The 24,414-nt window shown below is 37.4% G+C and overlaps 2 pseudogenes; both read left to right on the top strand.

Moving 5' to 3' along the window:
* The first annotated feature begins 13,038 nt into the window (after positions 1-13,038).
* On the top strand, positions 13,039-15,769 carry LOC118620744 (annotated as a pseudogene).
* Positions 15,770-21,631: 5,862 nt separating this feature from the next.
* LOC118620743 lies at positions 21,632-24,196 on the top strand (annotated as a pseudogene).
* The last annotated feature ends 218 nt before the right edge of the window (positions 24,197-24,414 follow it).

Genomic DNA, 24,414 nt, shown 5'->3' with positions numbered 1-24,414 from the left:
TATTCATTTTTCTGTGGAACATTATTTAAAAATTTAGTATATATATAGCTATTTTATGAGAGGCAAAAATTGTGAAGTTATTAATAAATAAACACCACTATAACAGAATGCAATAAAATATAACCGTGATATATTTAGTCAATAAAATATAGTATTATAATCAGTTATCAAAATGGTTTCTAGGGATTTGTTTTTTTTTATCCTCACCCGAGAACATTTTTGCATTTATCTTCAGATAGAGCAGGAAGGAGAGAGGGAGGAAGAGAGAGAGAGAAACATCGACTTGAGAGTGGTCACCACCCATATGACCCCAAGCAGGGCCGGGGACAAACTGCAACCGAGGTACGTGCCCCTAGCAGGAATCGAACCCAGGACTCTCCGGTCCTCAGGCTGATGCTCTAACCTCTGAGCCAAACTGGCCAGGGCTGTTTCTAGGGATTTAAATGTTATTTAGTTACCAACTTATTAACACTTTTCTTAAAATAAAAAGAGTTTTAATATGAGAAATAAAGTATTAGGTTTATTTTTTACCTTCTACCATACTCAAAACATACCCTTTGTTTTCTCTCAAAGGTACCAGCAAGGATTACCCTGTTGCTGCCAGGAGATATGGATATGGGTTAGCCAAACTGAGATCGAATGACTGTTCTGTTTAAACAAGGGTTCTGAGACTGTGGATTCATGAGCCTGGGAATTCAACAAGAGGAAAACATTCACATCTCTATTATAAGGAAGTTATTAATGGTGTTCCTTATTGGGAACAAAAGAGAAAGGTATATAAAGAACCAAATGTTCTACTAAATACTATGTAAAGACAAACTGTAGTATCAATAATATCAGCCAATTTGCGTCGCTTTTGACAAATGAACAAACATACTTTTCCAGGACTGTAAACTCTGTGTCAAGTAATATAATGCAGAACAGAGACTGGAATGTTTCACGAAACAGAAGAACTTTCAGGACTTATTTTTTCTGAAAGGAAGATATGCCAGGAAAATCTTTATACAATGAAATAGTCTATCCTCATTACGTCTAACATCATGGAAAATACTCAGATATTGCCCTAACTTTTTTTGCCTTATTTGAAGGCAGATTATACAGTAGTCTACATGTTTAGTGAAAATATATGTGTGGAACACAACTCCTCTTTGAGACAGTGAGGAAGTACCTGATATTTAGAGAACCGTATACACTGCTGTTTAAGAAACAGTCTTAAATATCATAATCACCAAGAATACAACACAATGCCTGACTGGGTTCCTTGCTCCCTCAGAGAATAGACATTGGTGTCAGTGGATTTTTATATGATAATGGGCTAATGACGGTCCTGTTTAACCCCTGAGATAAATTCAAGTTCAAAACCCTGAAAGTTCTAAATGTGATTTTCAGATTGGCTTACCCAGGGTTCTCTGGCATAAGCTTTTGTGATATGAAAAGAAAAGATGCAAGATCCTCTCTCAGGAGAATGAGTTTTGATGTAATTATGCATCCTTAAAGAGTAGAGGCTTTCTACTCTGTGAATAAGTAAGCAGGTCCTGGAATAATGTAGATCAATACTACATTGACCTTCTTACAATTTCTCAACCATATCCTCTTGAACAGTTTTGATTAAGGCATTTGAAATGGCCTGGTCACTTTTCAATTTCTTATTATTTTATTCCTTTATGACACATAAGTCATGTTGAAATAGAGAAAAGCTAAAGAAATTTGAAAATGAAACTTAGATTAGAGCTAGTTAGTCTCTTAAAGTTACAAAGTAGGAATCCTAAACATTGTAAAAAGGAGATGTATAATTAGGTAATCTTTAAATTTTATGCATGTAAACATGAAACAGAGTGAATATATAATCCATTCTTAAGACAATAAATAGGTGTAGAGTTCCTGATTAAGGCAAGTGAGGAGACTGACAAACCTTCTCTCCAAAAAGCAATTGTAAAGCTGAATAAAATGATGAAAACAATCATTTCAGCAATTCTGAAAATTAACCAAAGGCATACCACAATCTGAGAAGTGTTTAGGCTTGAAAAACTGCTGAACTTTGAGTAAGATTAAAGAGAATCTGTCACTTTCTGGCCCAGAGCTGCTTCCCTCTGCCCGCGCCCCCCCCCCCCCCCCCCACTGCCCCATACTCCCCAACCCCCAATAAGGACAGAGGTTTTGTAGAGGCGGGCAGGCCATGATCACTGGCAACTGCTCTTTGTAGTAAGTGTGCACTCACTCAGTTTGGAGTGGTGAGACACAACCACTCTTAGCAGCACTTTTTTGTGGAAATGATTATCTCTCAGGTGGATAAAAAGGGACAGCCAAGAGCTTTACTAGTCTGGGATTGTAGTCATGATTGAGGCATATTGCTGGCTGTACATATGTGGTGACCAGAGTGAGTCAAAGCTAGTCAGCCATTCCTGGCCAATCCTGGAGTTGTGTGCATGCAGAAGGAAGATAAGAAAAGGCCCAGTGACAAGCAAAGGCTGGAGTCAGAGCACACTTGATAACAGTCTGAATTTTATATGAGCTCCCCTGCCCACCCAGAGATATATTGGCAGAGCACAGAAGCCTTAACTGGCTCAAAGTGTTGAACACAGTCTCTGTCCAGTCACTAAGCCATACAGCCTTAGGGAAACCAGGCTTAGAAATAAAAACAAGTGTGTATGTGTGTGTGTGTGTGCGCACGCGCGTGCATGTGTGTGTGTGTGTGTACATATACTATATATCATTGTGCTCATATATAACTACTAAGTTTAAATATATAGAGATATAACATATAATATATAAATATGTATATCCACATATATACCTATATCTACATCTCTCTCTTTTTTTAACTGAGCAAAGACATGAACACATGCAAATGGCAGGTGAAAATATTTTACAAATTTAGCTCAGGCAAGTTACTAAACAAGCAAAAACGAGCAACAATGGCCCTGGCCAGGTAGTTCAGTTGATTAGAGCATTGTCCCAATATGCCAAGGTTGTGGGTTTGATCTCCAATCAGGGCACATACAAGAATCAACCAATGGCCCTGGCCGGTTTGGCTCAGTGGTTGGAGCATCAACCTGCGGTCTAGAGACCCGGGTTCAGTTCCCACTAAGGACACATACCTCAGTTGCAGTTTGTCCCCGGCCCTGGTTGGTTGTGCGGGTGGCAGCTACTCAATGTGTCCCTTTCACGTCAATGTTTCTCTCTCTCTCTCTCTCTCCCTCCCACTCTGTCTGAACAAAATATAGAAAAATGTACTCGGGTGAGGCTAAAAAAACAGAATCAACCAATGAATGCATAAATAAGTGGAACAACAAATCAATGTTTCTTTCTCTCTCTCCCCTTTTCTCTCTTTCTCTAAAATCAATAATTAAAACATTTAAAAACTAGCAGCAAAAAAGCTTCAGAAGTAAAAAAGCAACAAAAAACAGAATTCAGACTCATTATACTATTGTCTAATATGTCCCATTTTCAATACAATAATTATGAGATGTGCAAAGAAACAAGAATATGTGATCCATTTCAGGAAATAAAGCAGTCAATAGAAACAATCTCTGGTTGTCTCCAAAAGTTGGATTTTACAGACATAAAAACCACACAAAACACTTACAAACAACTTCTTATTAAATTTATTAGGGTGACATTGGTTAATAAAATTATATAGGTTTCAAGTGTACAATTCTATAATATATCCCATCACCATTTATCTTCCCTTTACCCTCTTCTAACTGCCCCCACCCCATTTTCCTTCTGGTAATCACCATACTGTTGCCTGTATCTATGAGTTTTTGGTTTTCTTTTTACAAAGCACTTATTTTAAGAGCAGCAATTCAAAGAACTAAAGTAAACCATGTTTAAGAATGAAAGGAAAGCCCTGGCTGTTTTTGCTCAGTGGTTAGAGCGTCAGACCAAAGAGTTTTGAGCTCAATTCCAGTCAAGGGCATGTACCTCAGTTGTGGTTTGGTCCCCAGCCCTGGTCGGGGTCCTGTGGGAGGCAAACAATCAATGTGTCTCTCTCACATAGATGTCTCTTTCTCTCTCTCTCTCTCTCTCTCTCTCTCTCTCTCTCTCTCTCCCTCCCTACTTTCCTCCCTCCCTCCCTCCCTCCCTTATACTCTATCTGAAGATAAATGGAAAAATGTCCTCAGAGGATTAAAAAAAAAAAGTTAAAGGAAAACATGACAGCAATGAATCAACAAGTAGAAATTTGTGGTAAGGTAATACAAATTAGAAAAAAATGCATATTCTTAATTTGAAAATGGAAACAAAAATTCACTAGAAGGGCTCAATAGCAGATTCAAGATGGCAGAAGAAAGAATCAGCAGATATTAAGACAAATCAGCACAGATTATCCAAGCTGAAGAATAGAGACCCGTAGGACAACAGCAAGTGTACCAGTATCCATGTAATGGATTTTCACAAGGCGAGGAGAATGACAAGAGGACTAAAAAAATTTTGAAAAAATAATGACTGAAATATAATCAAATTTGATTACAAACATTAATCAACATATTCAAGAGGCTCAAAGAACCCCAAGTAGATAAACCTGCTGCATGAAATTCTCCTCCTTGGCTTTCCGTGATGGTGTACTCTCATGGGTTCCCTTATAGCTCCATGACTATTCCTCTCTCGTACATGTTTCTTTTATCCTCAGTGAGTGTGCTTTAAAATCCCATGCAACTCTTATCTTTCTATACTGCATACTCTCAACATAGAAATTCTATCCATTTTCATAGACTATGAGAATAGAAACTTGCAAATCATGTAACACGGCTTCTGCATTGCCACTGCCTAGTTAAATAAATACCTCTTCTTGCCCATTTTACTGGCCTCCCAAGTGCAGAATAGAGATTCTTCTGCTGCTGTTCCATATTTCCATAATGGCATTAACACTAAGATGGGCAACAGGCAAGACCTCAAAGTTACCTTTGACTTTCCTTCTCCCCAACCTTTACTCAGTTGCTAAGTCCTTCCAATTATACTGACATTTTCCCCCTTTCTATTCATGTCCTCTGCTACTTCACTAGTTCAAGATTTAATTATTTTCTCACTCAGATTGATCTGACAGCAATCACTGCCTTTCATGACTCTGTTCTCTTCTCTCTTTAATCCACCCAAAACATACTACTCAGGTTAATATTCTTAAGGCATAGCTCTGATGATTTCCCTCCCTGTTAAAACAACAACAGAATGATAGTTTTCCATGGCTTAAAAAAAATAAAATCTTAATTTGTTAGCAGAACATTCCTTTCTAAAGTGTATTTACCACTTCCCTTCACCAACCCCAAATTCCAGTTGTGAAAAAATGTGTAGACTTTTTCAATTCCACTGAAATAAATCCTGAAGTTTAGAGAAAGGGAAAGAAAAAATGGGGGAAAGGTTATGACCTGTGGGTGGGTACATGTTTCCTGACAACTTGTAAATGTTCTAAAATTTAACATTATGCAAGTTCTTGGAAGCATGGAGTGGCCACATCAGCTACAGATGAAAAGTTCAGGACATGTGGTCATGGAATATGGTGAGCTGATGGACAGGAGACCCACCCTAGACTTTTTCAAACAGTCACAGACAAGAAGACAAACTAATACATCTACTAAACAGGAGCATGTTACTAGTAAATGGATACAGATGAACAGAGCTTCCAGCACAGGGCACGTGAGATAAATATAACAAAGATTAGAGCAAATATCTCTAGAATACCCAGTTGTGCTATTTGGAACCACAAAGGAACTTGTACTTCCAGACTGACCTGGTCAAGGATTTTTGGGCAAGTCCTCAGAGGTCGAGAGACCCTTGAAAATAGAAGCTGAAGAATCCTGATTAATTCGCAAGAAGCTGTTTTTATAAACATGCTGCTGCCTGTACAGTGCTTTGCTGAAAAATGGAAAAAGCTTTCTATCACTCTGCAGCTTTGTGAATGGAATAAGCTACCTGGATTTTGCAAATTAGGTAACAAAATCTCTGCAAATGCTTGTTAGGTGTGGGTCCAATTGTTTAGCTAAACCTTCTTATCTCTGTACTTATGCCAAAAGTAATCTTTGGTTTATTCTATGAATTATAATTAACTCTGAATTCATAGGATCTGAACTTAAAATGTTTTACTATGAAATGATGCATATTAATGAAAGATAAATGGAGCCAGAAAAGGAAGGTTAATCAGGACACCAAACAAAGATGTGAAGAGTGACACAGCTCTTGTTGCATAAAAGAAGAAATGAAGTTTATTTTCTGTGGTTGTAATTTCTCTTACCTGACGGAATCAATGGACATGTATCCCCAAAATTTCACATTGTGCCACCTAGCTTTTACAAACAATGTACATTAATAGTAATGGCTTTTTTCATAAAAGCAAAAATCTTCAGATTTCATTCATTTAGTGAGAACAAGTACAACAAAAGTGTTCCCTAAAAGTGAAGTGGCGTAATGCAAACTTTCAGAAAGTGGAGATACTCTTGCTTTATGCCATTTTGTCTTATGAAAGATTTCATAGGAACATTTTACTTTTGGGTAGTGGGGGAAACATATAATTGTAAAATTTTTCATTGTAAATGTTGCAATTGCTGAAGGTGTAATCTTAATAGTTATAGCAAATTTCAAAATGTCCCCCCAAGCTGCCAAGGGTGTTATTGAATGCATGAATAAAAAGTCTAAATAAATCAGAGCAGACTTAACTTATATTCAATGTCCTCAGAGCCATGTTGAAAAAAACAAATTGCACAGGACACTTTTACTTATTAATAGTCATTAAGAGGTATGTAAAAACATTTTACTATGATATATCTGAAATCTCATACTTCGTCAAATCATAATTTTTCTAAATCTTCATCTCTATTTGACCTCAAGACTCTATGTAATCATTAGTAATACCAATGCTTTTCATCTTGTCCAGATTAATTCTACAATTAAGGCTTTCTAATTTTAAATGATGAATAAGGATGCTATTGCAAAATTTGGTTAAAGTAAATGCTGCACAAAGCAACTTTTCTTCTCCATGTTTTCCCATATATATTTGAGGTACTGTAGCATGGCAGTGAGGAGCAGGGTTTCTGGAGTCAGATATTTAGAATTATGTACCAGCTCTACCATTTATCAGCTGTGTGATATTTATTGTCTGTGCCTCCGTTTCTCTATTAAGACTTTGCCTTAAATTAACTCTACTACATTATTTAGTGTCTTGTAAGCTTGTATATTAGTCTCTCATTTACCAGTTTAGATTATGTCTGAGTCATCATAAACCTTTTTAACAGAAATGTAGAACTTTCTGTTAATATACTGCAAGATGCATATTTTTAGATTTTTCTTCTATAAAAGATATTTAGTTATTATTAAGTATAACCAAATAAAATTCTTCCTGTATTCCAAAGGAGCTGACATTTAAATACAAATGTATGGCAGGGAAATTCATATGTTGAACGTAATTCTCAGAGAGATGTTTATGACTGATTGAGTATACACAGAAGAGAAGAAAATACCATCAGCAAAGACAGCCTTACTCTCCGAACAGAGTTTATGAAACTCAGGTAGTGTGGGAATTGAGAGAGCAAGAGAAAGTGGAATTGTCTGTGAATTACTTCAGATGGAAAAATGAAGTAGAATCCTTTATCTTTCAGAACATGGTTTGGCTTTAATTCTGCTGGAAGGGAGCAGAGTAGCAGTAGGCTAACTAGCAGTGATGACAGTTCTCACGCTTGTTTTATTCCTGATCTTAGAAGAAAAACTTTCAATATTCCCATGGGGTCTGCTATTGATGTTTTGTAGGTACCTCTTGCTAGATTAAAGAAATTCTCTTCTATTCTTAGTTTGCCAAAACATGCATTTTAATTACAAACAAGTGCTGACTTTAATCAACTGCTTTTTAAATAAGATGATAATTTAACATTTTCCCTTTATTCTGTTAATGTGGTAAGATCTACTAATTGATTGTCTAACATTAAACCAACATTGCATAATTACAACAAACTCAACTTATTTGTAACATATTATCATTTGCACATGTTGTTTGGTGAGCTGACATTAAGAATTTTGGTATATATGTTCATGATTGAGGTTGCCCAGAAATGTTTTCCTCATAATTTCCTGTTTATGTTTTAATATGAAGGTTATGCTAGCCTCATCAATTAAGTTGGAGAGTGTTCCCTGTTTTCTTAAAAGGCATCAAGATATTTATTCCTTAAACATTTTCTAGAATTAGCGAAACTATCTGTACTTGCAGTTGAAGGTTTTAAGTTAGAGATCCAACTATTTTTAGTTGTTATGAGATAATCATAATTTCTGTTCTTTTCATGTTCAAATTTTAACAGGCTGAATTTTTGTATTATTTTTATCCTACTAAGCGTATAGAAAATTGTTTACATGAAGCATACATTTATTAGAAATATAACTATTGCCAAGATCTATATTGGATGAGAACTATATTTAAGAGTAGCTCTTTCTATTTCTTCATTATTAGTTTACCTTATTAAAATTAACTGCTTTGGAGCATAATTTTCAAAAGCATAATTGTGATACTAAAAAGACTGAGAATGCATTTTGTTTTGAGTTAAAATGAAGAGATAAATGCAGTGGCATACTTAGTATACTTGACACCCAAAGGGGATACTTTTTAATACCTTTTCCTTTTTTTAATTTATTTTATTTTATTTTATTTTTTTTTATCCTCATTCGAGGACATTTTTCCATTTTTTTGTACAGACAGAGTGGGAGGGAGAGAGGAAGAGAGAGAGAGGGAAACATCGATGTGAAAGGGACACATCGAGTGGCTGCCACCCGCACAACCAACCAGGGCCAGGGACAAACTGCAACCGAGGTACATGCCCTTAGCAGGAACCGAACCCGGGTCTCTCCAGACCGCAGGCGGACGCTCTAATCGCTGAGCCAAACCGGCCAGGGCTTAATACCTTTTCCCTATATGACAAAAGTATTTTAAGTAATGATCATGAAATGAAACAAATAACATTATGTCCAGAAAAGAAATGTGGACAGTGACTATTTTCATTTATTAAATTTTGCATATCTTATAATGTTAGTAAAAATTAGTAAAATGCAAAAAAAAAAAAGCAAAGTTTTAAAATGTTTAAAATACATTAATGTGTTTTTAGAAAAATATTTATACTACATATTGATTTGCCACGGTGATGAATAATCCCATTGCAGTTTCTGGCTTTGAGCCTTCACTTCTGCAAATTTGTCAATGGCTTTGTCAAATTGATCTTCACATATTCATAGTCGATAGAATCAGGAGAGCGACATGTGTCCTTCTATCTTCACTCACAGTTGATTGAAGGACACTTTTCATTTATTTTAATTTCAAATGTTTCTTTTACACACAAAAAAAACCCCACAAATACACAAATAGGAAAACTTTAAAATCAAAATAAGTTAATCAGGAATTCATTAAAATCCCATTTAACTGTAAATTCCAGGAACTGCAATACCTTCCATGTCTTTGTTCTTTGCAATCAGTTCTAATCAGCTTTCAAATGTTTCTGCTGTTGAGACTTTTCCACTAAAATACCTTCACCAGAAAAGTCATCATAAATTTCTATTATTTTAGGTAAAAATCACCAAAGCTTGTAATTATTATAAATTATTTCAGTTTGCTTCAGGCTCAGTTCATATCTTTAACCCCTGTGGTACATCCTGTGTTTCATCCTGTGAATCCTGTGTTTCATCATGGATTGAAAACAAACAATTATAGCAAAGTGATTGTGAAAATGAAGAAACAGAACTTGGCTGCTTATTCTTGAAATAAACATGTGTAGCTGAGTCCAGTGAAGGGGAGTCAGAGTTACCTCCATGTAGAATGCAATGTTTATTAAAGAATATGTAATAAAAAACATGGTAACTTTTAGCTTATATATAGTATACTATTAAATTTCAGTAACTTCAACAATGGTTTAGAACTTATACCAACAAAAGATTTTTTTTCAGAGAAGAGTGGTATCATTGGCATTGCTTAGAATTGTCAGTGTGTAATGGTAATAAAAAGCAGACTAATTTAGTATTATTTTATTTCTTTAAAAATTTCTACACACAAAGCACTCCCTTATTGCCGGGGTGGGCCACTCCCACCATTGGTGCACCACTGGCTGGATGAGAAAAATAATGAAGGAAGCTGAAAGAAACACTCATTTCCTTTTAACAGCAGGTCAAATAGTTTTCTGGAATGAAATAACTCCAGATAATTATAAGAATAATGTGGCTCATTGATTTATTTCTGGAAATATTCATAACAATACCAATGATATTCCCTTGTGCTCCGTCACTAGGCTTAGATTATTACACTGTGCCTCATTTTGGCTCATCTGCTGTCACTGGCAGTGAGGAACACAACTTACTCCGATGTAATGGAGTGGACGACAAACTGACACACCAAGATTAAAATGTTGGTGAGGCAAACAAACCTCTGAAGTCCCATTCGAGGTATTGCCTGCCTTTGTCTGACACTCTCAGCTCCTCTCACAAACTGAAGGGAGGCACGAGTACGCTGCTCAGTACATGCAGATCTGGAAAGGAAATATGAGAAATTTAATTAAGGTCAAAGTGAAAAATAGTATGAATCTCAATAGAATGCAGCAAATGTTGAATTTCTGGTTCACGGCTTAAAAAAATAACTTAAGATACGGTACAATTTCAACATCTTAAGAATGCAGCATTGCATCGATTGTAATAAGTAAAATAACTGGCAAAACAGCATTAAATCTTTTTTTGTGGAATTTAAACTAACCAAAACGACTCTCTACCTTTTAAGGTGTTTTCTGTGCTTCATTGACAAATTTAGTTGAAAGAACCAAACTATGTCTGTCTTAATAGTCACAGAATAAATAGAAGAAATGTCCATTTGGTGTTTCCTGTTTGGTTCTGTTGATGGACTAATGTTCCCTTCTGCTGTAGCAATTGAGGATGTTTGTATTCTTGACCCCTTCCACAGGGAAGCAGGAAAGAATCTGAACTCTGATGACTTGCTGTACTCCTGGCTCTGATGTGCTGCTCTGGCCTCTGGTGGAAGTGAGTGCAGAGGGACAGACCTAAACTTGTACTCAAAGCAGCAGTGAAAATGGCAGTCAAGAGTCTGATGTTTAGCAGTATGTCTCTAAATATACTTGTGTAAGACATACTTTCTGTAGCAACATACATAATGGTTTCAACTGTCCTTGAAATTAGGCAGATAAAATATACAACAGAAACAAGGCATATTCTTAAATAATATGTACAATAGCCAATGAGGTAGGAAGCATATACCAATAATGGGCTGACTGACAATAGAGATATTTACCTGGAGCATTTTAGAGTCAATTATTATGAGAATGCTTTCAAGTGTTGAACTCCTGATTCCCTGTAATTCTCTGGACGTCACCTATGGTTCTCCCAGCAAATCAGCTGCCCAAGATCCTGAGAACATCATCCATTTTCCTCCAGCTCCACCTTTTCTGGAGCCCCAACATCATAACACAGTTCAGGGTCAGTTATGACCTCCCCAGGTCATACTTGGGAGCTCAAAATTTTATTCTAACCCTCTCTCTTACTTATTTGTTCACCTGGCAATAGAAGATAAGGAGAAATCCATGAAATATTCATTTCAATCTTCTACTAGAAAATACAGTCTTGGACTCACCTCTTTTGTACCTAGGGGCCAACAGCTTACTCTTTGCAATGTGCTGTATAACTAAGCAACTGAGAAAAACAGGGTCTGTTCTGGAGAAGGTTGGCACTATACCAGCTGGAGATACCTTCCTCTGACCTTCCTTTATTCTTTCCTGTACTTACTACCTGCACTGTAAACCCCTTTAGAGCCTCCCAATTGCCCTTTAGGGGAAAACCACCCATTTTTCTGGGAGTTAGAAGCCCAGTTAGAAGGTCTCATAGTTGAAGATCACACAAATGACCCCAACATCAAAGCTAAAGTTTGGTAAATGTGAAACAACATGAAAATCTATGTATGACTAATCATTTTTAAAAGTCTACTTAGGGTTATGTTTTGATTTCGGCTTTTCCCTCTTTATAGACTGTTTCACCAGAATGAATTTAGGAAAATATATTTATGTTCTTATCTGTCTGGGAAGTTTTCTGCTTCATTTTGCTCTTATGCACTTTCCTTCATTTAGATTTTGCTACATTGTACTTTTCTTTCCATTATGTCTCCACCCTAATTCACGCTCTATAGTTCAGCAGTCAGTCTCAGGGCACACCCAATATCTTTACATCTGACATGAAGAGAGAACCTGACAGTTTTCTTGGCCAAGCACAGGAGACATGGGGTATGACTGTAGTTGGTCAGGATTTGGCTGCCTAAGCATCAGCCAAAGGACACCCACGGTGCCACAGCACTGGGTGAAAGTCCATAGCAATAAAGACAGACAGATGGTCAGTGTTATGGTGGCATCATTTAAATATCGTCAGCAAGATCTAAGGAGATAAACTGTCATGAAGATCACAATAATTGCCACAAGATTTCATTACTCTTGGTGTAAGCAGCCCGTAAGATATTGCAAACATGAAAGTGATTTTTTTTTTTTTTTTTAAGGGAAGAGCTGAAGGGAACTCTTCCCTCACATTTTCCTTTTTTCTCTAGAGAGGCTCTCACTCCTCAGGCTTCCCTTTTTCGTCTCCTCTCAGCTCCTCTAGAATGAAGGTTCTCTCCAGGTTAATGGCGATGGACCAGGAAAATATATGCAAATGTGCTGTATGTCAGACAGCAAATGATAAATGGGTTGTGCGTTTGAGACGGCAGACGGTAGTAAAACAGACAGTAGTGGTATCAATGTGGTCTTTCATAGTGCCAGAAGAAAATATCACAACATGCATTAGAGTATCACAGTGTGATAAATAGAAGTTGCATAGATATCTTAATTTTATAGGAGACCATCTACCCACCCCAGTTAAAACTCAAGGCATTAGGTTTTATGAAAAATGATGAAAGGTACAAGAAATTTGGGGATGAAGGCAAGGTAGAGGGCACAGATAAATTATTTTATACATTGTCTCTAATAAAACAAAGGAGTGCACTCATATGTATACAATTAAGCCTCTCCCTAGAACTAAGGGGCTGGTGGGACTTTGGAAATGACAGCAGTCCTCATTCAGGAGGACACATTAGAAATTGTGATGGACATTTTCAAAAACACGCTTGGCCTCACCCCAGAGCTGCTAGAGGCCTTGGAAGTTTGCAAAGTTCAGGCAACAAGCAGTCTTGTGCTTCTGGGGTTTCCTTTTGCAGAAAATCCACCTCTTTCAAGTGACTTCGGGATTTGAGAGCTTTGGTGTCTGAGAGATTCCTCTGATGCCACCAAACGTGGGTCTGGGCTAGCACACCCCTGGCCTTAGCCTTTCAGGTGACTGGTCGCCCTAGGAGGGTTGTTTCCCACCATAGGTGGACCAGTTAAACTCTGCTGCTTCCAGAAACACATACCACTGGAATGGGTGGTGTATATTCCTACTTGGTCTCCAACTGTCATGCAAAGGGGTCATGAGCACTTATTAGTATCTCATCATACAAATATGAAATGGGATAAATTGGAATAAAATTGACAAGGCAACAAACAAATAGGAGAGTGCACACAACTGCCTGAGTCTTCATTACCCACAATTTAGGCCAGACTGACATGAACTGCATGCACCCTCAGAAGAATGAGACCCTGCCCCTGTAATGCCCTACCCATTCATAAGGATGGGCGGGAGAGGGCAGTGAACATCTATGCAGTGGAAGGACAGAATCCAATTATCAGCCTGTTATTTCCTTCAGCTAACTCAGGCTGACTGAGTTACAAATTGGGGGGTGGAGGTATGGGCCTCCAGGGCCACTTGGATTTGCCCACTACTGGTGTCCAAAAAAGCTGTGCTCTCTTTGTGATATATATGTGCATATATATATTGTTATCATCATCAACATGATCATCAATCCTCAGAAAAATCTCATGAAGTTTCCAGCTACAAAACCTGCAACCACCCTGTTCTTCCAAGTCAACCATGATTTCCCTGCCCCTTTGACTGATGAAGACCTGAGACTCACAGAGTCAATTGAAACAGATACTAAGGACTGAAGTTGGGATTACAAACTGAGTTTGATGCCCACACTCATGTTTTTCCACTAATCCAAACTGCCAAATCTCATTGCGTTGCCCATTCTTAGCTATTAAAGTAGACTGGGGAAAATAGGCAAAATATCTTTACTTCCCTGATTGTGCCTGCTGTTGCATATACCTTGGAGCCAGGCCAAAAACCAAGGAAAACCTGGCAAGATTACTAAATAATATATAAAGTAAGTCACATCAAAATGATGATGGAATTAGCAGGAAAGATCAACAATAGATATGGCCCTTGGACCTGTGGTTGCCTGTGTATAAGAACAAAGAAAATCCCTTTGAGGTGAGTAGGAGGGGGATCTATTGACTGTTGAGTTCATATAATAGGAGAACTTTTACTGGTGATACTCTGGCCGCCAGAAAGACAAACAAGAGGGTCTTGTATGTACTCTAAGGGCCGTAAGAACCATTGTAGGAGTGTAAAACAGGAATATGATCAGGTTCCCCATTTGCCTTCCCCCTTTTCTCTCATAGGCATTTACCCTAATATATTTCTTGCATGTTTAATCCTGAACTGGCATCTGCTTCTTAGAGAATCTACACCAACACAAACTCACAGAAGTTTTAAGAAAATAAACGATGCCATGGACAGGTGGTTCAGTTGGTTGGAGCATCGTTCTGTGTACCAAAGAGGTTGCCAGTTCAATCCCCGATTGGGGCTCAGATGGCAGACAACGATCAATGTTTCTTTCTCACATCAATGTTTCTCTCTCTCTTCCTCTTTAAAATCAATTTAAAAACCAAATAGCATATCCTTGGGTGAGGATTTAAAAAAAAAAAGAAAAAGAAATGAGTTAAGGTGTTTGGACAGAATATTTTTTAAAAGGGGGTGGGGGGTGCTCAATCAATTTCACAGGCATCTGCTAAATACCTTCTTTTCATTCATTGCTTTTAGAATCAGGAAGTCAACTTTAGCACAATCAAATATCAAGCTTGCTGGGCTAGCTGTTATTTCTGGTCATTCAGTACCATGTTCCACTGCATTGCTACGATAATGATTATCTCACAACTTGAAGAAATGTTTCACCAAAAAGTACTTTTAAAAAATCCTACTTAGCATTTTCTCTTTCCAGCCGGCGCCAATCCAAGGACATCTCTGGAGACAATTGGCACAAGCGCTGTAAGACTGGGGGCAAAAGGAAGCCCTACCACAAGAAGCAAAAATATGAGCTGGGACACCCTGCTGCCAACACTAAGATTGGACCCCGCCACATACACATGGTCTGCGTGCGGGGAGGCAACAAGGAGTACAGAGCCTCGAGGCTGGATGTGGGCAACCTTTCCTGGGGCTCAGAGTGTTGTACGCACAAAACAAGGATTACTGGTGTTGTCTACAATACATCCAACAACGAACTGGTCCGCACCAAAACCCTAGTCAAGAACTGCATCGTGCTTGTTGACAGCACACCATATGGACGGTGGTACAAGTCCCACTATGCACTGCTCCTGGCCGCAAGAAGGGGGCTAAGCTGACTCCTGGGGAGGAAGATGTTTTAAGCAAAAAATGATCAAAGAAAATTCAGAAGAAATATGATGGGAGGTAAAAGAATGCCAAAATCAGCAGTCTTCTTGAGGAACAGTTCCAGCAGGGCAAGCTTCTTGCATGCATCGCTTCCAGACCAGGCCAGTGTGGCCGAGCAGATGGCTATGTGCTGGAGGGCAAGGAGCTGGAGTTCTATCTGAGCAAAGTCAAGGCCCGGAAAGGCAAATAAGTTCTCTTCCCTCCTGCTTAGCTCATGTAATAAAGGTGTTTATCCCCCTGTCCCCCCAAAATCCTACTTATCGAGTAGAGCAGGGCTCATTAATTAAAAATGGTGAAAGAAACAGTTTCCTAAAGTCCATTTCCAGGGGAGGTTTAGACAATCCCTTTACTGTCAGACACAGATAGCTGAAAGGGAAGTATTATCTTGAAATTATTAAGTACTATTTTTAATAGAAGTAATGATATTTTCTTTTTTTAAAGATATTTTCTATCAGAATATTAATTATTACAATTACTTTTACTACTAGGACATTAGACTGGTAGTTTTATTTCTTTGCTGGTACATACCATTACATTCCTTGTAGATAAGACATTTGTATTTTTTTAAAGCAGTAAAACCAGCATTATGAGCCATGGCTTTGGAAGCCATCAACTGACTAATTTTATGCAGTATAACATCACACTTTAGAGTCTTGGTACTGGAGATAAACAACCTGGAATCATTTCCAAACTTTGCCCCTTTACTAGCTTCATGAGCATCAGTAAATTATTCAATCTCTCTGTATCTCATTTATTCAATATCCAATGTATATTTGTTGGGTGCCAGGCTGTGTTCTAGACATATAACAATGAACAGAAAATATTGCTAAATGCAACCTTTATTTGGCAACCCTGAGGGCATGGGTAAAATAAAGGGCTAAAGGAACTCACCTTGCTATAGCTCAGCCCAACTCTTTAAGAATCTTTATATTAAAATAGTCATATGAGGGACTATCTACTGGTCTCCATTTACACCATTAATAGGTAAACAATGGCTAAGGAAAAGTGTCAAAGAACACTATAAAATGCATTTTGAAACAATATACTACTACTATTACTAATTATTATTTTTAATTTCTCTTAAAATAGTACTATCTTGTGAATAAAGAAAATATGATAATTTCCTGAAATATATTTAGGCCTGAGTAGTGTTTAAAACCTTTTTAGAGTCAGAAGGAACTTAGAAAACTTATAGGAAACCAGAAATTAGGAAAGCAATAATCAAAGACATTTTCTTGAGAAACTGTATTATTGGGATACATTATCTGAGTCAAAGTTCTATGAGATGTCCAAACAATTCTTCTAACTCTTTAATATAATGACTAGTATTTGTTTGGGTTACGAGACAACCATGAAGGTGAAGACCCACAGAATCTGAGTGAGTGAAAACTTATTCCCATAACCCTCAAGACTAAAAATGATTAAATTTGACGTTGAGTAAAGGAAAGAGAAGCAACCAATTTAAACATGTTGCAAAACATTCTAGAACCTATGTGAAAAACATAATTGCTCTGTTAGAGTCATGCCTTTTGATATGACTCTATCATGAAAGCATATGGAGCGGAAAAGAAAAAGATAAACCAGTAACTCTGCCTGTAGTATAAGAGATTATTCTGGCAGGAAAAAAAAATGAGGAAAAGGAAATTGTCAAGGCAGTGGCTGAGAATCTCGGGAACAAAGATAAGTGAAACTCGATGTGAACAGTGAGAAAAGTGCTCTGTGCCTAGGAGGGCTTAAGTTTATGTGTAATTCATTTCTCTAGGAATTTTCGTTCTGATTCAGGGTATGAATTAGCATAAGTTACTCCAAGTCTGCATTCAATTAATTCATTTTAAAATTTTATGTGCGAAGCATTTAAATATACTCATGTTAACAAGTGTGGGTAAGAATGTGGAAAAAAGGAAACCCTTATGCACTGTTGGGTGAGATTGTAAATTGGTGCAGCCACTATGGAAAACAGTATGGAGGTTCCTCAAAAAGTTAAAGGTAGAACTATTATATGACCCAGGAACTCCACTTCTGGGTATCTATCTAAAGAAATACAAAACACTAATTTGAAAAGTTATATGCACCTCACCTGGCTGGTGTGGCTCAGTGGTTGAGCATCGACCCATGCACCAAGAGGTCACCAGTTTGGTTCCCGGTCAGAGCACATGTCCAGGTTGTGGGCCAAATCCCCAGTGGGAGGCATGCAGGAGGCTGTCAATCAGTGTTCTCTCTCATCGATGTTTCTATCTCTCTTTCCCTCTCCTTTCTTCTCTCTCTAAAAATCAATAAAGAAAAAAAGTTATATGCACCTCTACATTTACTGCAGCATTGTTTATAATAGCCAAGATATATAAGCAGCTTAAGTGTCCATTGATAGACAAATGGACACAGAAGATGTGGTACATATATACAATGGAATATTACTTGGCCATAAAAAGAATGAAATGTTGTTTGCAAACAATACAGGTGGATCAAGAGGGATTTATGCTGAATGAAATAACTCACTAAAAGACAAATACCATATGATTTCACTTATAGGCAGAAACTAAAAAACAAAACAAATTAACAAACAAAATAGAAACAAACTCATAGATACAGAAAATAAGTTGATAGTCACCAGATGTGTGGGGGTTTGGGGGAATGAGTGAAAAGGGTGAAAGAGATTAAGAAGTCAAATTTCCATCTGTAACAAAAATAAATAAATACATTTTTAAAAAAAGAAGTCAAGTTTCCAGTTATAAAAATAATAATGAGGAAGTAAAATACAGCATAGGGAATATAGTCAATAATATTGTAATAACTATGTATGGTGTCAGATGGATATTAGACTTACTGGGGTGATCACTTTATAAGGTATATAAATATATAATCACTATGTTGTACATCTGAAACTAATATAATATTACATGTCAACTTTAATTGGAAAATAAATTAAAATGTAAGAATCCTTTAAAAAATGCTCACATTTATGGGTGTTAATGAGCTAATCATTATTATCAACAAAAACATATATAGTAAGTTCTAATCAAATTTGCCAAGTGCTCCATACATCTATTTAGAAAGCAGTGTAATGCCCTGTCTGGCTTTATTTCTTTTACAGCATTTGTCACAATCCAAAACTATGTCCTTTTAACATACATGTTCATTTTTATATTGTCTCTTCCTCCCAACAGAAAATAAGCATCTTTCCTTGGCCAGATACCTCAGTTGATTAGAGTGTTGACCCGATACACCAAAGTTTTGGTTTTGATCCCTGGTCAGGGCACATACAAGAGTCCACCGCTGAATGCATAAATAAGTCAAATAACAAATCGATCTTTCTCTCTCTTTCCTTCCCACCCTTTTCTCTCTCTAGAAATCAATAAAAAATAAAAATTTAAAAAAAAAAACAAACAAGAAAAGAGGCCAGGGGCCTGGGGCTAGTTCACTGCTGTATCCCTAGTGCCTAAAACAGCCTGTGAAATATAGGAGAAATAAAGAGTGAGACAAGAAAAGAAACAGAAAGACAGAATTGTGTTTCCAGCTCAGATTCTGTTTGATCCCAGCAGGCTGTGCTGATAATTTCATGCTGGTAACTTTTTGCCTGTAACAACAAAAGACTGGCAACAACCTACACGTCTATCAATACAGGACTATTAAATAAATCATGGAACATGCATGTAATAAAGTAAAATGCATCTATATAAAAGAATGAATAAGATCACAATGTACTGATCACAGTGTATCTCTAAAATCAGATGAAAAAAGTAAGTTGCAGAATGTGTGCTTTGATCATCAGCCTTCTTGCCTCTGGGCCTTTACATGCTGCTCCTTCTGTCTGGAATGCTCTTCTTCAGACTTTTTTCGGTCTTTCTAAAGTAGCATCCTCAACTCACTATTTAATATACCTTCTACACCCTTTTTACTCACTAATTTCTTGCCTGGTTTTATATTTCTGCAGGGTAATTATCACCATCCAAAATTATATTATTTATATATATGTATATATGTTTTGTCATAAAGAAAGACTTTATTTTTATTGTGCTGGACAGTAAACAAAAGTTCTCTTTGCTCCAGAGAGAGACACTCTATCTTCCCAGCTGTTCACTATCCAAATATCCTTGAAAAGACCAGGACAAAGGCAGTCAGTGATCAGTTAGCAAGATATGTAGAGATGCAAGACTTAGAAAACTGTCTTCCAAATATTATATAATCAGATCTAAATTTTTTAATAAGATCATTATGGCAACTGTTGAACTCGTAAATAGTCATATAATTTTATATCCTTAACTTCATTTTTTACATCATAAGCATTTTTTCAAACTGCCAATCATCTTTATAATTTTTATTGATTACACAATAGATCAATTACATGATCCACAATAATTTATTTATTCTCCTAATCCAGAAGAATTAGTTTACTTCTAATTTTGGAAATTATTAATGAACCTTTATTTTAAGACATGGATTGGTTGAAAATGTGAAGCAACTACGTTCTCTGCTAAAGTAATGACATAGATGACTCAGGAAGTATTTTGAGAGGGCTAGATGGTCTATTGAGCATTTTATTGAAATATACTGTAAACCTTTGCTCTCTGGATGAAGATGTTCCATTATTAGTACAATGTCTTGTTGGAAACTGCAGGCTTAGGCAAATTGGCAATATATTTATTGATTTTTTTTTTTTAGAGAGAGGAAGGGAGATAGAAACATCCATCATCTGCCTCCTGCATGCCCCCTATTGGGGATTGAACCTAAAATCCAGGCATGTGCCCTGACCCGGAACTGAACCGGGACCTCTCAGTCCACAGGACTGAGGCTCAATCCATTGAGCCACACCGGCTGGGCTATTTATATAGTTTTAACTGTCAATCTTTCCCACAAGAATGAAAGCACCATGAGGGTAGTAGGGACCTTAATATTTTTATCTACACCTGTCTTCCCAGAGCTTAGAACGGTGGCTCGAGTAAGGCAGAAATAAGAAATGTGAGCTAGAAATAGATAAGATTGAGTTTCCAAATCAGGTGCTGTTGGATTCTAGAGTATATCAACCCCAATGTGCCACCCCTTGTTTAAGAAATCTTCTATGTTAGCTAGTTATCAGAGAAATGCAAATTAAAACCACAATGAGATATCATCTCACAATCGTCAGAGTGGCTATCATAAAAAAAATCAACAAACAAGTGTTGGCAAGGATGTGGAGAAAAGTGAATCCTTGTGTACTGTTGGTGGGAATGCAGACTGGCACCTTTGGAAAACAGTATGGAGTTTCCTCAAAAAAGTAAAAATGGAACTGCTTTATAACCAGCAATTCCACTTCTGGGAATATATCCGAAGAAATCCGAAGCACTAATTTAAAAGAATATATGCACCTCTATGTTCATTGCAGCATTATTTACAATAGCCAAGCTATGGAAGCAACCCAAGTGCTCATCAGTAAATGAGTGGATAAAGAAGCAGTGGTACATATATACAATGGAATATTACTCAGCCATTAAAAATAATGAAATCTTACCATTTGTGACATAATGGATGGACTTTCAGGGTATTATGCTAAGTCAGTCAGAGAAAGACAAATACCATATTATTTCACTTACATGTGGAATCTAAAGAAGAAAATAAACAAAATAGAAACAGACTCATAGATACAGAGAATAGACTGATGATTGCCAGAAGGGAGGGTGTTTGGGCGACTGGGTGAAAAGGTGAAGGGATTAAGAAGTACAAATTGGTAGTTACTAAATAGTCATGTGGTGAAAAGTACAGCATAGAGAATATAGTCAATAATACTAAAATAGCCATGTATGGTGCCAGGTGGGTACTTGAAATATTGAAAAGCATATGATTGTAAAGCATATGATTGTATAACTACTATGCTGTACACCTGAAACTAATACAAAATAATATCGAATGTAAACTGTAATTGAAATATAAACTGTAAATTTAGAAATAAAATAAAATCTTCTGTGTTAGGACCTTAGTGTTCTCAGGCTGAAAGGGACTTTAGAGATCATCTAGTCAGAATTTTGATTTTGCAGAAGAAATGATGGAGTTGAGTCAGGAAATGTGTGGCGTTCCAGGGAATATGGGGGTCAGTAATGAGAGGACAACATTTTTTATTTTTTCAGCTTTGACGTAAGTAATGTATTTCTTATTTAAAACACACAAACAAAAAAACTATACAAATATATTTTGAAAAATATCAGTAAGATTGTAACCAGTTAAATAATTTAGGCACAAGCACCGTGAGGGTTTGGAGGAAGATAAGTCACTGTGGGTACAATCACTGGTCAGGGTAGGTTTCCTGAAGGAGGACATAATTGGCCCTTAAAAGATGGAAGGGCCCTGGCCGGTTTGGCTCAGAGGTTAGAGCGTCGACCTGCGGTCCCGAGAGACCCGGGTTCGGTTCCCGCTAAGGGCGCGTACCTCGGTTGCAGTTTGTCCCCGGCCCTGGTCGGTTGTGCGGGTGGCAGCCACTCGATGTGTTCCTTTCACATTGATGTTTCTCTCTCTCTCTCTGTTCCTCTCCGTCCCTTCCACTTTACCTGAACAAAAAAATGGGAAAATGTCCTTGGGTGAGGATAAAAAAAAAAAAAAAAAAAGATGGAAGGGATTTAACAGAAAGATAAAGCACACAGGTGCTACCCTCAGGGTTCACCCCCAAGTGGGAGAGAAAGATCCATCAGTAACCAATTATAAGACAGAGTGCTAACTGCTATAGTTTACCCCTAAGCACAGTGCAGTGAATATACAGAGGAGGTGCATTAGTCTGCTTGGGCTGCCATAGCAAAATACTACAGGCTGCATGGTTTAACAAACAGAAGTGTATTTTCTTAGTTCTGGAGCTTAGGAAGTCCAGGATCAAGGTGCCAGCAGACTGAGTTCCTGGTGAGAACTCCTTTCCTATTTTGTAGTGGGCCACCTGCGTGTGTCCTCTCATGGTGGAGAGAGACACAAACTCTCTGGTGTCTCACGACTGCATGTAAACCTAATTATCTCCCATAGTTCCCATCTCCAAATAATATCACATTGGGTGGTAGTGTTTCGGCATAAGAAATTCAGGGAACACATTCAGTGCATAACAGAAGAAAAGTGTTAGCTCTGCCTACAGTTGTAAAGGAGTGTATTGCAGGGAAGGGGTTCCTGAGCTTGGTCTCAAAGCAGGCTTAGGTCACCAGTGGAGCAACAGTGAGAGCGCACCTTGTGGAGAGAACAGCACGAACAAAACACAGGAGGAGGGATGAATGGTGAGCATTTCGCCATCGAGAGAATAAGAAGTACCTGTAGGGCAAAAAATTAATTTGAGACCAGATTATAGAAAGTCCCTGAGCATGATGCTGAGGAGCTTAAAATTCCTTTATATGGGCAGTGGGAAGTTGGTAAAATTGTGTGTGTGTGTGTGTGTGTGTGTGTGTTATAATAAAGTTTGTTGTTTGTATAACAGTAATACAAGTTTAATATATGAAAACTGAATTTAAAGTATTTAATGTTGAAATGATTAAAACTTACATAAAGATTGCAAGAATAGTACAAAGAACTCCTGTATTATATCTTTATCCAGATTTTGTCACATTTGCTTCATTATTCTTTTTATAGCATATATATTACTTAGACATATGGAAATAAGACATATATAGATGTGAATGTGTATGTACACATAAATATATACTCACATGTATATATATATATACACACACACATACACAAATATACACACACACATATATACACATATTTTATCCTGAACTAATTGAGAGTAATTAATTTCTTTACTCCTTAATAGTTCAGTGTTCATTTTCCAAAAATAAAGACATTTCCTTTTATAACATTAGTTATCAAATTTAGGAAATTTAAAAATTGATATATTTTCATCTATTCCAATTTTGTCAGTTGTCCTAATATTGACCTTGACAGTATGCCAGTTTTTACCTTGTATACCACTAAATGCAGGATAATGTGTTGCATTTCATTTTCTTGTCTCTTTAGTGTCCTTTAATATGGAAAGTTCCTCCACATTTCTTTATTTTTCATGACACATATTTTTAAAAAATAATGAGAATTTTTAAAGCAAATGGTATGTTAAAAGTACTTTATTATGATCTGACCCACGTGCCAGAAGGCAGATTGCGGCGACTGTGGCACGCCACTCCGTGTCCTACGGCGCCGAGCCTCCAAGTGTGTCATCACGAGACCATCTATCTGAAATGGCCGCGTCCACTCAAGGACATTTTGAGTCACTGGACCTTGCAGAATTTGCTAAGCAGCAGCCATGGTGGCGCAAGCTGTTCGGGCAGGAATCTGGGCCCTCAGCTGAAAAGTATAGCGTGGCAACCCAGCTATACACTCAGGAGGTGTCACTGGATGGTGCACAGGTTTCATATTCCAGAAGGTTGGAAAGTTGGCTGCAACAGCTGTGGGAGGAGGATTTTTTCTCCTTCAGATTGCAAACCATACTGGGTACATCAAGGATGACTGGCAATGAGTAGAGAAGGACATGAAGAAAGCCAAGAAACAGCTGAAGATCCATAAGAGCAACCACATATCTACAGAGATGAAAAGCAAAGCTGAGGAGATGGTGTCATTTGTGAAGAAGAAGGTTCTAGTGACTGGTGGATTTTTCGGAGGCTTTCTGCTTGGCATGGCATTCTAAGAAGACGACATCGCTTCCATTATTACTGTTTTTTCCACCTAGACCAGCCTCTTCACTCCATCATGGGAAATCAAGTCTCTTCCTCCTCCTATTCTCCTGTGCCTTCCTCCCTGCTGTAGCATATCTGAGTGGCTTCTATAGGCATCTGTTACAAACTAATAAGGCCCCACTGTGAGCCTCATGACAACAATGGAAGAGACTATAGACGTTAGCTCTCC

This window comes from Molossus molossus, unplaced genomic scaffold (genome assembly GCF_014108415.1).
Source record: "Molossus molossus isolate mMolMol1 unplaced genomic scaffold, mMolMol1.p scaffold_m16_p_8, whole genome shotgun sequence".
NCBI lineage: Eukaryota > Metazoa > Chordata > Mammalia > Chiroptera > Molossidae > Molossus > Molossus molossus.
Note: the sequence above shows the minus strand (reverse complement) of the source record. Positions and strands in the feature narration are given on the sequence as shown.